This window comes from Rutidosis leptorrhynchoides, chromosome 11 (assembly GCF_046630445.1).
Source record: "Rutidosis leptorrhynchoides isolate AG116_Rl617_1_P2 chromosome 11, CSIRO_AGI_Rlap_v1, whole genome shotgun sequence".
NCBI classification, from domain to species: domain Eukaryota; kingdom Viridiplantae; phylum Streptophyta; class Magnoliopsida; order Asterales; family Asteraceae; genus Rutidosis; species Rutidosis leptorrhynchoides.
Window position 1 is genome coordinate 150,456,385 of NC_092343.1, and position 14,569 is coordinate 150,470,953.

At 35.0% G+C, this 14,569-nt stretch overlaps 1 pseudogene; it reads left to right on the top strand.

Annotated features, from left to right (window-relative positions):
- Window positions 1-7,762: 7,762 nt before the first annotated feature.
- On the top strand, window positions 7,763-13,328 carry LOC139876423 (disease resistance protein RUN1-like; annotated as a pseudogene).
- Window positions 13,329-14,569: the final 1,241 nt, after the last annotated feature.

The following is a 14,569-nucleotide window of genomic DNA, read 5'->3' on the forward strand; positions in this document are numbered from 1 at the left end:
AAAAATGCAATTCGCATTGTACGAGAAGAAGGAGAACCCTTAATGGTGTACGGAGAAACGGACAACACGAAGCTACATCTTATTAGTAATTTGAAGGCACAAAAACTAATAATAAAAGGTTGCTATGCTGTTCTAGCACACGTCGAGAAAGTACAAACTGAAGAAAAGAGCATCAATGATGTTCCCGTTGCAAAAGAATTTCCCGATTTATTTCCGAAAGACTTACCGGGACTACCTCCACATCGATCTGTTGAATTTCAAATAGATCTTGTACCAGGAGCTGCACCAATAGCTCGTGCTCCTTACAGACTCGCACCCAGCGAGATGAAAGAACTACAAAGCCAACTTCAAGAACTATTAGAACGTGGTTTCATTCGACCAAGCACATCACCATGGGGAGCTCCTATTTTGTTTGTCAAGAAGAAGGATGGTACATTTAGATTGTGTAGTGACTACAGAGAGTTGAATAAACTTACCATCAAAAATCGTTATCCACTGCCGAGAATTGACGACTTATTTGATCAACTACAAAACTTGTCGGTTTATTCGAAAATTGATTTACGTTCTGGATATCATCAAATGCGAGTAAAGGAGGATGATATTCCAAAAACTGCTTTTAGGACGCGTTATGGTCATTACGACTTTATGGTTATGCCGTTTGGATTGACTAACGCACCAGCTGTGTTCATGGACCTTATGAACCGAGTGTGTGGGCTATATCTTGACAAGTTTGTCATTGTTTTCATCGATGACATACTTCTTTACTCAAAGAATGATCAAGAGCACGAAGAACATTTGAGAAAAGTGCTAGAAGTATTGAGCAAAGAAAAACTGTACGCTAAGTTTTCAAAGTGTGCATTTTGGTTGGAAGAAGTTCAATTCCTCGGTCACATAGTGAACAAAGAAGGTATCCAGGTGGACCCGGCAAATATCGAAACTGTTGAAAAGTGGAAAACCCCAAAAACTCCGAAGCATATACATCAATTTTTAGGATTGGCTGGTTACTACAGAAGATTCATCCAAGATTTCTCCAAAATAGCAAAACCCTTGACTGCATTAACGCATAAAGGGAAGAAATTTGAATGGAAGGATGAACAAGAGAAGGCATTTCAGTTATTGAAGAAAAAGCTAACTACGTCACCTATATTGTCATTGCCTGAAGGGAATGATGATTTTGTGATTTATTGTGACGCATCAAAGCAAGGTCTCGGTTGTGTATTAATGCAACGTACGAAGGTGATTGCTTATGCGTCTAGACAATTGAAGATTCCCGAGCAAAATTATACGACTCACGATTTGGAATTGGGTGCTGTTGTTTTTGCATTAAAGACTTGGAGGCATTATTTATATGGGGTCAAAAGTATTATATATACCGACCACAAAAGTCTCCAACATATATTTAATCAGAAGCAACTGAATACGAGACAATGCAGGTGGATTGAACTGTTGAATGATTATGATTTTGAGATTCGATACCACCCGGGGAAGGCGAATGTGGTAGCCGACGCTTTGAGTAGAAAGCACAGAGAACCTATACGGGTAAAAGCTATGAATATAATTATTCGTACTAACCTTACTACTCAAATAAAGGAGGCGCAACAGGGGGTTGTAAAAGAAGGAAAGTTGAAGAATGAGATACCCAAAGGATCAGAGAAACATCTTAATATTCGGGAACACGGAACCCGATATAGGGCTGATAGAATTTGGGTACCAAGTTTTGGAGATGTGAGAGAAATGGTACTTAAGGAAGCACATAAAACCAGATATTCAATACATCCCGGAGCGGGGAAGATGTATAAAGATCTCAAGAAACACTTTTGGTGGCCGGGTATGAAAGCCGATATTGCTAAATATGTAGGAGAATGTTTGACGTGTTCTAAGGTCAAAGCTGAATATCAGAAACCATCAGGTCTACTACAACAACCTGAAATCCCGGAATGAAAATGGGAAAACATTACCATGGATTTCATTACTAAATTGCCAAGGACTGCAAGTGGTTATGATACTATTTGGGTAATAGTTGATCGTCTCACCAAGTCAGCACACTTCCTGTCAATGAGAGAAGATGACAAAATGGAGAAGTTGGCGCGATTATATTTGAAGGAGGTTGTCTCCAGACATGGAATACCCGTCTCTATTATCTCTGATAGGGATGGTAGATTTGTTTCAAGGTTCTGGCAGACGTTGCAACAAGCATTGGGGACTCGTCTAGACATGAGTACTGCCTATCATCTACAAACTGATGGGCAGAGCGAAAGGACGATACAAACGCTTGAAGACATGCTACGAGCATGTGTTATTGATTTCGAAAATAGTTGGGATCGACACCTACCGTTAGCAGAATTTTCCTACAACAACAGTTATCATTCTAGTATTGAGATGGCGCCGTTTAAGGCACTTTATGGTAGAAAGTGCAGGTCTCCGATTTGTTAGAATGAAGTGGGGGATAGACAGATTACGGGTCCGGAGATAATACAAGAAACTACCGAGAAAATCATCCAAATTCAACAACGATTGAAAACCGCCCAGAGTCGATAAAAGAGCTACGCGGACAGTAAAAGAAAAGATATAGAGTTTGAAATTGTAGAAATGGTCATGCTTAAGGTTTCACCTTGGAAAGGCGTTGTTCGATTTGGCAAACGGGGAAAACTAAATCCAAGGTACATTGGACCATTTAAGATTATAGATCGTGTCGGACCAGTAGCTTACCAACTAGAGCTACCTCAACAACTCGCGGCTGTAAATAACACTTTCCACGTCTCGAATTTGAAGAAATGTTTTGCTAAAGAAGATCTCACTATTCCGTTGGACGAAATCCAAATCAATGAAAAACTTCAATTCATTGAAGAACTCGTCGAAATAATGGATCGAGGTTAAGAGACTTAAGCAAAACAAGATACCGATTGTTAAGGTTCGATGGAATTCTCGTAGAGGACCCGAGTTCATCTGGGAGCGTGAAGATCAGATGAAGAAGAAATACCCGCATCTATTTCCAGAAGATTCGTCAACACCTTCATCAGCTTAAAATTTCGGGACGAAATTTATTTAACGGGTAGGTACTGTAGTGACCCGAACTTTTCCATGTTTATATATATTAATTGAGATTGATATTTACATGACTAAATGTTTCCAACGTGTTAAGCAATCAAACTTGTTAAGACTTGAATAAATGAAATAAGTTTCATATAGACAATTGATCACCCAAGTTGACCGACGATTCACGAACATTTCAAATTTGTAAAAACTACATGTTGTGGGATATATATATATATATATATATATATATATATATATATATATATATATATATATATATATATATATATATATATGGTTGACATGAGATTATGATGAGTAAGTATCTCACTAAGTATATTAACAATGTGTGATATAAAGAAGAAATGAGATTACTAAGTTAAGAAACTCGAAATGATATATATAACGATTATCGTTTTGATAACGTCTACTAAATACATATGTATCATATTAAGATATTGATATGCTATATTTAACATGATAAAATGATATTTAAATATATCATTAAGTGTGTTAACAATGAACTACATATGTAAAAACAAGACTACTAACTCAAGAATTACGAAATGAGACTTATATGTAACGATTATCGTTGTAACGATATTTTAATGTATATATCATATTAAGAGATATTCATACATCATAATATCATGATAATATAATAATTTAACATCTCATTTGATATAATAAACATTGGGTTAACAACATTAATTGAGATCGTTAACTTAAAGGTTTCAAAACAACACTTACATGTAACGACTAACGAAGACTTAACGACTTCATTAGAATGTATATACATGTTGTGTTTTGATATGTATTCTTACACTTTTGAAAGACTTCAAGACATATATCAAAGTACTTCTACTTAACAAAAATGCTTACAATTACATCCTCGTACAGTTTCATCAACAATTCTACTAGTATGCACCCGTATTCGTACTCGTACAATACACAGCTTTTAGATGTATGTACTATTGGTATATACACTCCAATGATTAGCTCTTAGCAGCCCATGTGAGTCACCTAACACATGTGGGAACCATCATTTGGCAACTAGCATGAAATATCTCATAAAATTACAAAAATATTAGTAATCATTCATGACTTATTTACATGAAAACAAAATTACATATCCTTTATATCTAATCCATATACCAACGACCAAAAACACCTACAAATACTTTCATTCTTCAATTTTCTTCATCTAATTGATCTCTCTCAAGTTCCATCTTCAAGTTCTAAGTGTTCTTCATAAATTCCATAAGTATAGTTTCATAAAAATCAAGAATACTTCCAAGTTTGCAAGTCTACTTCCAAGCTTTCTAATCCATTCCAAGTAATCATCTAAGATCAAGAAACCTTTGTTATTTACAGTAGGTTATCTTTCTAATTTAAATTAATATTCATATTCAAACTTTGATTCAATTTCTACAACTATAACAATCTTATTTCGAGTGAAAATCTTACTTGAACTGTTTTTGTGTCATGATTCTGCTTCAAGAACTTTCAAGGCATCCAAGGATCCTTTGAAGCTAGATCCATTTTTATCATTTTCAGTAGTTTTATCCAGAAAAATTGAGGTAGTAATGATGTTCATAACATCATTCGATTCATACATATAAAGCTATGTTATTCGAAGGTTTAAACTTGTAATCACTAGAACATAGTTTAGTTAATTCTAAACTTGTTCGCAAACAAAAGTTAATCCTTCTAACTTGACTTTTAAAATCAACTAAACACATGTTCTATATCTATATGATATGCTAACTTAATGACTTAAAAACTGGAAACACGATGAACACCATAAAATCGGATATACGCCGCCGTAGTGAAACCGGTGGCTGTTTTGGTTTGGATAATTAAAAACTATGATAAACTTTGATTTAAAAGTTTTTCTTCTGGGAAAATGATTTTTCATATGAACATGAAACTATATCCAAAAATCTTAGTTAAACTCAAAGTGAAAGTATGTTTTTCAAAATGGTCATCAAGATGTCGTTCTTTCGACGGAAATGACTACCTCTTTAGTAATTGACATGTAACTTAAATTTCTGACTATAAACCTATACTTTTTCTGTTTGTATTCTTAAATTAGAGTTCAATATGAAACCATAGCAATTTGATTCACTCAAAACGGATTTAAAATGAAGAAGTTATGGGTAAAACAAGATTGGATATTTTTAATCTTTTTAGCTACAGGAAATGTTTAACAAATCTATACAAATCATATCCTAGCTAACTTATATTGTATTATACATGTATTCTAATATATTATGTAATCTTGGGATACCATAGACACATATGCAAATGTTTTGACATATCATATCGACCCGTGTATATATATTATTTGAAACAACCATAGACACTCTATATGCAGTAATGTTGGAGTTAGCTATACAGGGTTGAGGTTGATTCCAAAAATATATATACTTTGAGTTGTGATCTAGCCTGAGACGTGTATACACTGGGTTGTGGATTGATTCAAGATAATATATATCGATTTATTTCTGTACATCTAACTGTGGACAACTAGTTGTAGGTTACTAACGAGGATAGCTGACTTAATACACTCAAATCTTTAAAACATAATAAAAATGGTTGTAATTATATTTTGATCATACTTTGATATATATGTACATATTTGTATAGGTTCGTGAATCGATCCGTGGCCAAGTCTTATTTTCGAGGAAGGAAATATCTGTGAAAGTGAGTTATAGTCCCACTTTTAAAATCTAATATTTTTGGGATGAGAATACATGCAGGTTTTATAAATAATTTACAAAATAGACACAAGTACGTGAAACTACATTCTATGGTTGAATTATCGAAATCGAATATGCCCCTTTTTATTAAGTCTGGTAATCTAAGAATTAGGGAACACACACCATAATTGACGCGAATCCTAAAGATAGATCTATTGGGCCTAACAAACCCCATCCAAAGTACTGGATGCTTTAGTACTTCAAAATTTATATCATTTCCGAAGGGTGTCCCGGAATGATGGGGATATTCTTATATATGCATCTTGTTAATGTCGGTTACCAGGTGTTCACCATATGAATGATTTTTATCTCTATGTATGGGATGTGTATTGAAATATGAAATCTTGTGGTCTATTGTTACGATTTTGATATATATAGGTTAAACCTATAATCAATATGAACGGAAAATTTCACGTTGTTTAAGTTTAGGGGATGATGATGCGATTTCGCAGAATTTCAATGTGGATAATGGGGTTTGTGGGTCAGATCGAGTTCCTGATATAGTGGAGGTGAATGGAGTTTCGGCTGTTCATCCTGTTTGCAACCTGGTGATGGATGATGATGGTGGTCCTCGAGTAGATTTGAGTCAAGAAAGGCAGGGACTGGAGACGGGTTGGGAGGTAGCTGTGGGTGCTGAGAGTCTTGATGGGACTGGGCCTGGTTTGTTGAGCCTAGATGCAGATAACACTTCGGGTAATGCTTCTAGTTTTTTTGAGGAGGTGGCGAAAGATCTTGAAGGATGCATTAGGGTGGAGGGTAAACTGCTTAATTAGGATGCATTAGAGGTAATACGAAAGGTTAACGTTGAAGGTTATTCAAGTTTACGTTTCGGGTCTCATTATGAGTTTTGTTGGTGTGCTTGTGTTTTAGTTTTTGACGTTAGCATGTTAGCTTTCTTGTAGTGGTTGTTAGTCTTGTTATGACCTCGTTGCCTCAGTTTGTATCTTTGTTGCGGGTTTTCATTTTTTTTTGAAGCCCGAGTTTATCCACACTAATTTAGAGAAAATACCTACATTACCCTTGGAGTAAACTATTAATTTAGTGTTCAAAACCATCTCAAAGACACGTATATAGCTCCAAAACCATTATTAAAAGCAACGATCTAGAACCATAATTGGTTTTGAAATTAACAACAACGCCTTGATCCAAATTTATTGAAAGCAATAATTCTCTAAAACATTACTAGTTATTTGAGAAAACATTAGCAATGGTGGAAGATTTCAATTGAGAACCATAGGTATCACCACAACGACTAAACATCCGGTGCAACTATGCTAGAAAAAGAAACGATGATGCAATTATATTTGAGTACTTCAACAATAATAGAATATAAAGGGGAATTGAAGCACTCTGTAACTCTGTTTGATAAAGAAAAACAATACTCCGGGCTTCCGGCCACAATGGTGAGGCCGTCGGGGTCTCGTCACACCGACGTCAAACGAACAGGTGTGAACCCAAAAGAGACCGAGACAGCGGTGGTGTAGGTTCGGTGACCAGTATATCGCCGAGAAAATAAAGAAATGGCCGGAAATTAATTTCTGGCAGGATGGGTTTTACATCATGCCGGTGGTCCGACGTTGTTAAACAACAGTGGGTTAGGTTCGTACAGGGATTGCGAGTTTAATGGTGGTAGTCACATATACTAACTTGTAGTGGTCAGAAAGCAATCGCCGATTTAAATTTTGGGGGTTGTACTTTTTGGTAAGTTTGGGGAGAGGGAGTGTGATAGACTGAAAATGTCAACGTTTTGGTAATACAGCAGGTATATACAATATGTATTTTCTAATTCAAATTCATTGATGGGTAATTTAGGAATTTTAAATAACTTGGTGTGGATGGATTGAAATTGAGGGTGGAAGGATCAGTACCCTTAATAAAGTTAAAGTTTTTAGGAAAAAAAAAAAAAAAGTTAAAGTTAATATACTAGTGAACATACACATCTTCTAGTCAACTAGTCAACATACACATCTTTTTCTATCTCTTGATTCTCGTCCAATCCGTTTTCATCTTATCTTTTTGCTCCGACATCTCTTAAAACTCCGATCTATCTTTCAATTTCAGGCTACCTAATCCTAATCTCATTTCTCGCCAGCCATTAAACCTAACATTTATAATCTTTTTTAGAATTCAACCGGCAGCAGCAACAGCTGATTGTTCCTTTTCCACTTTCTCTTTCTCTTGGGGTTTGATTCTTGTTTTTACTTCCATTTATTTCTCCTGGTTGCTCTCCTCTCCAACCACCGCCACGTGTCATATCAGACTCCATATAACTTTATGTTCACCTCTAAAACCACCGCTACTTCCCAATAATTTATAATGGTAATAATCACAGAAATTTCAGAAGATAACAACAGATATGGCGTTTTTTTAAGCTTTAGAGGTGTTGATACTCGTTTCACTTTCACCGATCATCTTCACAAGGCACTCATTGATGCCAAAATTAAAACCTTTTTGGATGAAGAAGAGATTGAAACCGGAATAGATTTAAAACCGGAACTGAAGAATGCAATTGAAGCCTCGAAGGCTTCTATAATTGTGTTGTCTAAGAATTATGCTACTTCTACTTGGTGTCTTGATGAACTAGTATTGATCCTAGAACAACGTTTCAACTCTGGCCATATTGTTATCCCAATCTTCTATCATGTGGAGCCCACCGATTTAAGGAAGCAACAAAACAGCTTCGGAGATGCGATGGCAAAGCATAAAGAGACTATGGAGAAAGAAACGAATGTAGAGAAAAAAAAGGAAATGGGCTGAAAAGATCGATAAATGGAAGAATGCACTTACACAAGTTGCCAATTTAAAAGGAAAACATGTTGATCTGAAAGGAAAAAGGTTGGTAATCTTATTTGAAATGTTTCTAATAAATTGATTATTATTGATTATATGAAAATATTATATCTTAAGTTATAACATGAAGAATTCTGTTTGAATATTAAAAGATATGTTTAAGTAATTTGAAAGAAATTGGAATAATAACCATTATTTGTTACATTCATGAACTTTTCTAGCAAAGAAATATACTTGAATCTGTTTTGATTATCCAAAGCTTATTTATCCAAAGCTTTTGTTAACAGCTTTTTTTACCAGACCGAGAAGATATTTCTTAAATCTGTCATTATCTTTGTTTCTTATAGTCAATCATTGATTGGCTTAATTGATTTGGGTTTATGATTATCAAAATTCATGCTTATAATATAGCGAAAGTAACATCAATCAGCAGAAATTATATAATAAAACGTTCAAATAAAATATGATATTATCTTTGGTTCATTATGCCTATTTATATGGTCATCTACTGAGTAGTATTGTTTTGTTGTTGTACTCTGTAACATCCATCCATTTCCAGGCGAGAGACAGAGTTTATCGATGAAATTGTTACAAATATACACCGTAGAATCGGCGGATCCAGGATGACTACTGTACCATACCTTTTCGGGATGGAAGGTTCCATTGAATTCGTAACATCGTGGCTGAAAGATGGAGCCTCATATAATGGTGATATTCTCACAATTTCAGGTATGGGCGGGATCGGGAAGTCATCTTTGGCGAGATATGTATATGGTTTGCATTCTCATTTATTCGAAAGAAGCAGCTTCATCGTTGGTATCGGTAAGAAATGTGCTGAACGAGTTAACGGATTGCTTGATCTACAGAAACAACTTTGCAGTGACATTTCAAAAATAGGTCTGATTGAAGTTCATGATGAATTGGAGTATACTGTTCAAATCGAGAAGGCACTAACTCAAAAAAAGATGTTTATAATTCTTGATGATGTTGACGAACTCGACCAGTTGTATTATTTGCTTGGAAAGCAAGGTTTTTATCCAGGAAGCAAAATTATAATAACAACCAAAGAGGCGTCTTTGACAGAGAAATATGCAGCATCAATCAACCCTACAATTCAACCGGAGCATAAACATTGCTTACTTAAAGGCTTAGATTGGAAAGCATCATTAAAGCTTTTATGCCATCACTCATTTATGAGTGACTACCCCAAGGAAGGTTATGAACAAGTGTCGCTAAAGCTTATGGAATATTGTGAAGGACACCCATTGGCTCTTAAAGTACTGGGCGAGTCTCTACACAATAACACTGTAGCTGAATGGGAGGATCGAATACAAGTGTTGAAGAAAGAAACAGATTCTCATATTAGCAAGGTCTTGCGAACGAGCTTTGATTCTATACCGTCGAACAATGATAAGGAATTGTTCAAGTATATTTCTTGTTTTTTTGTTGGTCAAGATAGAGTTTTCACTGAAACAATATTAAATGCATGTAACATACGCACACTAAGTGGGTTCAGAAATCTCATTGATCGATGCCTACTCGAGATCACAGGTGCAAATGATATACTGATGATGCATTCACTGATCCAGGAGATGGGTAGGGATGTAGTACGTCAAGAATCACTTGAGGAGCCATGGAAGCGTAGTCTGTTATGGTGTCATGAGGAGTCATTAAAAGTGTTGAAACTAAAAATGGTAACATGTCAAGTAAACTTGTTAGTAATCATGCATGTTCTAAGTATTGTATATTGTATGTAGACACAAGCACAACAATTTCAGCTTATTTTTTTCATTGGTACCTTCTTAGGGTGCAGGAAATATAAAAGGCCTTGCCCTTAACATGAAAATGATTGAGAAGGAGAAGTTGTGTAGACCGTTTAAACTTCAAACAGACGCATTGAATGAAATGTATGATCTGATGATACTACATCTGGATTATATCCATATCAATGGTTCTTATGATAATTTTCCAGAAGAAATAAGATGGTTGCGTATGCATGGCTTCCCTTTAAAGTCTATACCTTCCGAATTACCAACGGAGAATCTTGTTGCTCTTGACTTGTCATATAGCAATATTGTGTCATTTGGTAACCCACAACCACTTGATAGTGGGGAAAAAGTAAGAAATTATTTGCACCTACTGATATATTTCCCTCATATTTATATTGATCAATTTTGCTTCTGTAACTATTTTTACTCGCCTTCATTTCAGCAATTGTTTGGATCATTGAAGTTTATTGATCTGAGTTTTTGTGAACACCTTGAAAAGCTAGGAAGCTTTTTCGAAATCTCTATACTTGAGAGGTTAGTAGTTAGGAATTGCATAAGTTTGACTGAGATTTGTGAATCACTTGAGCAATGTGTTGAATTAGTCCTCATTGATCTGAGTTACTGTAACAAGATTAACAAGTTTCCAAGAGCCATAGGTACGTTGAAGAAGCTTGAAACACTATTGTTAGATGGTTTCAATACCTGTGAGGGTCAATTGACAGTGGGGCCTAGTAAAATTAATTTGTTTGAAATTTCTTTTCCTAGCACACTAGTAAGGTTGTCACTTGCACATAATAATTTGTCAAACGAATCCTTCCCCATGGACTTCAGTTATCTATCAATGTTAAAAAGTTTATGTTTAGATGGAAATCCGATTGTTTGCATGCCAAACTGTGTAAGAAGCCTCACTAGGCTTGAGATTCTTAGTATGATCGACTCTAATATGCTAACGTCAGTCGAACATCCTTCATCTACTCTACAAAGTTTGTTTCTTTTTACAACTAGAGACAATTCAAATAAGTTGCTGCGGAGAATTGTTTTTGATCCAGATATGTCTCCACTTGTATTACTTACACCTTATGGACTATTAGAAACTTCATATGATGTTGTAGTTGAAGGCATAGTCAAAAAACAACCCATGACAGATGTTGAGGAAAATTTATTAAATACTTTGGGCTGGACTGATTTAGATCATATTAAAAAAAGGCACTTCCAAATGCTGACAAGAAAGGAGAAAATACAAACCCAGGTGTTTATTGTCTGTTATCTATCATTCCTTTTGTGAATACTAATAATTTATATATAATTTATGCGGATTGATCTTAATTTTAATCGGCAGATGTATTATGAATTTGGGATATTCAGCACATTTTATGGGGGGAGCAAAGATATGCCAAACTGGATTAGGAATAGAAGCCAGGGGAATTCAATATCATTTACCATCCCATCATCTTCTAAAAGCCTAAGAGGATAACTTCTGTTATGTGAAGGATCATGTGGTTGATTTGCCAAGGATAAGAATTAGGAATATAACACAGAACCAAACCTGGATATACATTCATTGTATTCATCATATGAAGGGCTATGTAGATGAAGAGTATTTAACGTACTTAAGCCATTGGATGTTTGGAACAAACGAGATGGTAGGCGGTGACCAGATTACTATTACAACAGATGATGATGATAATAGGACAGATGAGTGTGGGGTTAGCTTTGTGTATGATGATGAAAGCATAGAGGAAGAAGAAGAAGACGTGTTGGGTTATTACAAGTCGTGGAATTACATAATTGGTGGTGATCTCTCTGGTTTCCAGACCACCACCGGAGAATACATCCTACACATATGGCGCTTTGAAGGTAAAACCTCTTCTTTTCTAAATAAATATAAGTTGTTGTTTCCAGACCACCACCACGGGAGAATGCATCTTAAACACCAAGAGATTTGCACGCACTGAAAGATGTATCAACACATTATTTAGTTTTTATCACCACCAATGATGTCGTCTTATTATTGGTGGTAAAACCTCTTTTTTTTTTTTTTTTAATACGAGACAAATTTATAACCATCTTATTCCATATGAAAGCCATTATAAAAGTATAACCATCTAATTTTCAAAATATATACACAGTTGTTGTTTCTCATGTGAAGGTGGTTTATATTTTTCTGATTTCCAAAGACACAACAAATGACATCATAACTGTATTGTATCCTGAAAAAACATTCATAACTGCAGAGACCACAACTAACAATTTATGTGTTACGTTTATTAATCATTATTTTTCTTTTACATCAGATAAGATAGTGTCCTTTAGAGCTTTCTCCAAAAGGAAGTCTGACATACACACTCGAGCTCACGAGGTATGCTTTTCGATACCCAAACATTTATGTCATGAATACTAACAAAAACTAGTTAATATGTATGTTTAAATAATCAATATTTCTTATTTTCTCACAGGATGTTAAAAGGTTAAAATTTACAGCCTCATAGTGGACACACGCAAATGGAAAACCATAACCTTGTTGGGCTCCCACTGACATGACTTTGTGGTCACCTTTTCTGCTTGTTGCCCCTTACGGTCGGATGAATTTTCTGCAGTTTTCAATTTTTCATAAGCGGGTTGTTTGTAACTTGGACCAGGGTATTTAAGGGTTGAGCAAACCCAGAAAACATAACTTTGGACAGCCGTTGAAGTCAAAGTCGTAACCAAACATTGAAGGTGTCGATTTCTTCACTTTTTGGGCATCCAATTCATGATTGCTTCATCAACCATGAAGATTTTCTCACTATCATCAGGCTCGGCTAAGATTTTCATTATTCCTTCGATAAACAATTGTTGTGTATGATTTCTTATGAACGTTTATGATTTGTCTAAAGATTGAAGCTTTTGATTAATGATTTATTTAATTGATTGAGTTTCTCAACGCGGATGTATTGATTGAAATTATTGCAAGACAAGTTATTGCGCGTTAACGATTTGTTCCGAGTCAAAGTAGTTTAATTTAGTTCAGGATTAAGACAATTCTTGTAATTTACATAATTCGTGCGCAAGATTGTTTCTTTTAATTAATTAAAAGGTCACGTATATGTACCCTGAACCCTAACGGGAAAAAATAATACAGTGCTTCAACCGTAGTAGATGACAGCATGTTGCTACTAGAAACCATTTGCACCAATACATGATTTTATTATATAAACCAGCAAAATGGGCCCGCGCGTTGCCGCGGGGCGTTTTGGTTGCGTATTCATAGTTACTGAGCGTATTATAGGTGTGTATATGTATTGAATATAGTCCGAGGTATTGAGCTTTTTTTTAGAAGTGTCCGTTTCGGGTATAGTTAGTCACGTTGTGTTCGTAAGTTTTTTTAAGTTGAACGGTGGTTCAAAAAAAATTTACGCGAGTCGAGCGGAAAGATATATATAAATATTGGGGAGTGATCAAGGGAGAAGTGATATGTACGGGGGAAAGGGGAATTAATTTTTTTTTCTTCCATTTTTTACAAAAAAAATGTTACAGACAATAAGATTAAGCGAAAATATGAACATTTAAAAAAGATACTTTGCGATAAATGTTATTATTTTGGCGGAAAAACACTCGAAAAATTAATATTGATCGTGAAGAATATTATTTCTTCGAGGTTTTTTTTAACTTATGTAAAGTTTTTTTTCGAAATTAGCCCGATTTAGAGTTTCAACTTATGTAAAATTCAGTTTACTTATTATTAGTCATGTTTGGTAGCTTAAAAGTATGGAAGGAAAAAAGGGAAAATAGTTTTGATAGGCCAATCCCGCCCTTTTCAACCCATAGTTGTTTTCTTGAATACTTTAAGTCGTGGATATTTTTATCGTCAATACTTTAGATCCCACTAATATGTTTTTAATATATGCGTCAACTAGACCTATAGTTTAGAAGTCGGAGCAAACTAGAGGAAACTAACGTGGGAAGGAACACCAAGAAGCATCAGAGATAGCCGTAGGAGGTATGTGACTGTCACAATCCGGTAAGTTATATAAATTAATAAATGCTTTAACCGAAATGATGATCATGTTTTTCCGTAGAAGTTAACACAGAGTATTAATCTTTATTATGTTGTGTCTATTAATCTATCGTGATATATCTACTACTTACTTTGTGTAAAACTTTTATAGCCTTGAAGTATTTTAAAAGACGTTACTTTCGAAAAATGAAGGAATCGATCAATGGAATCAAAGA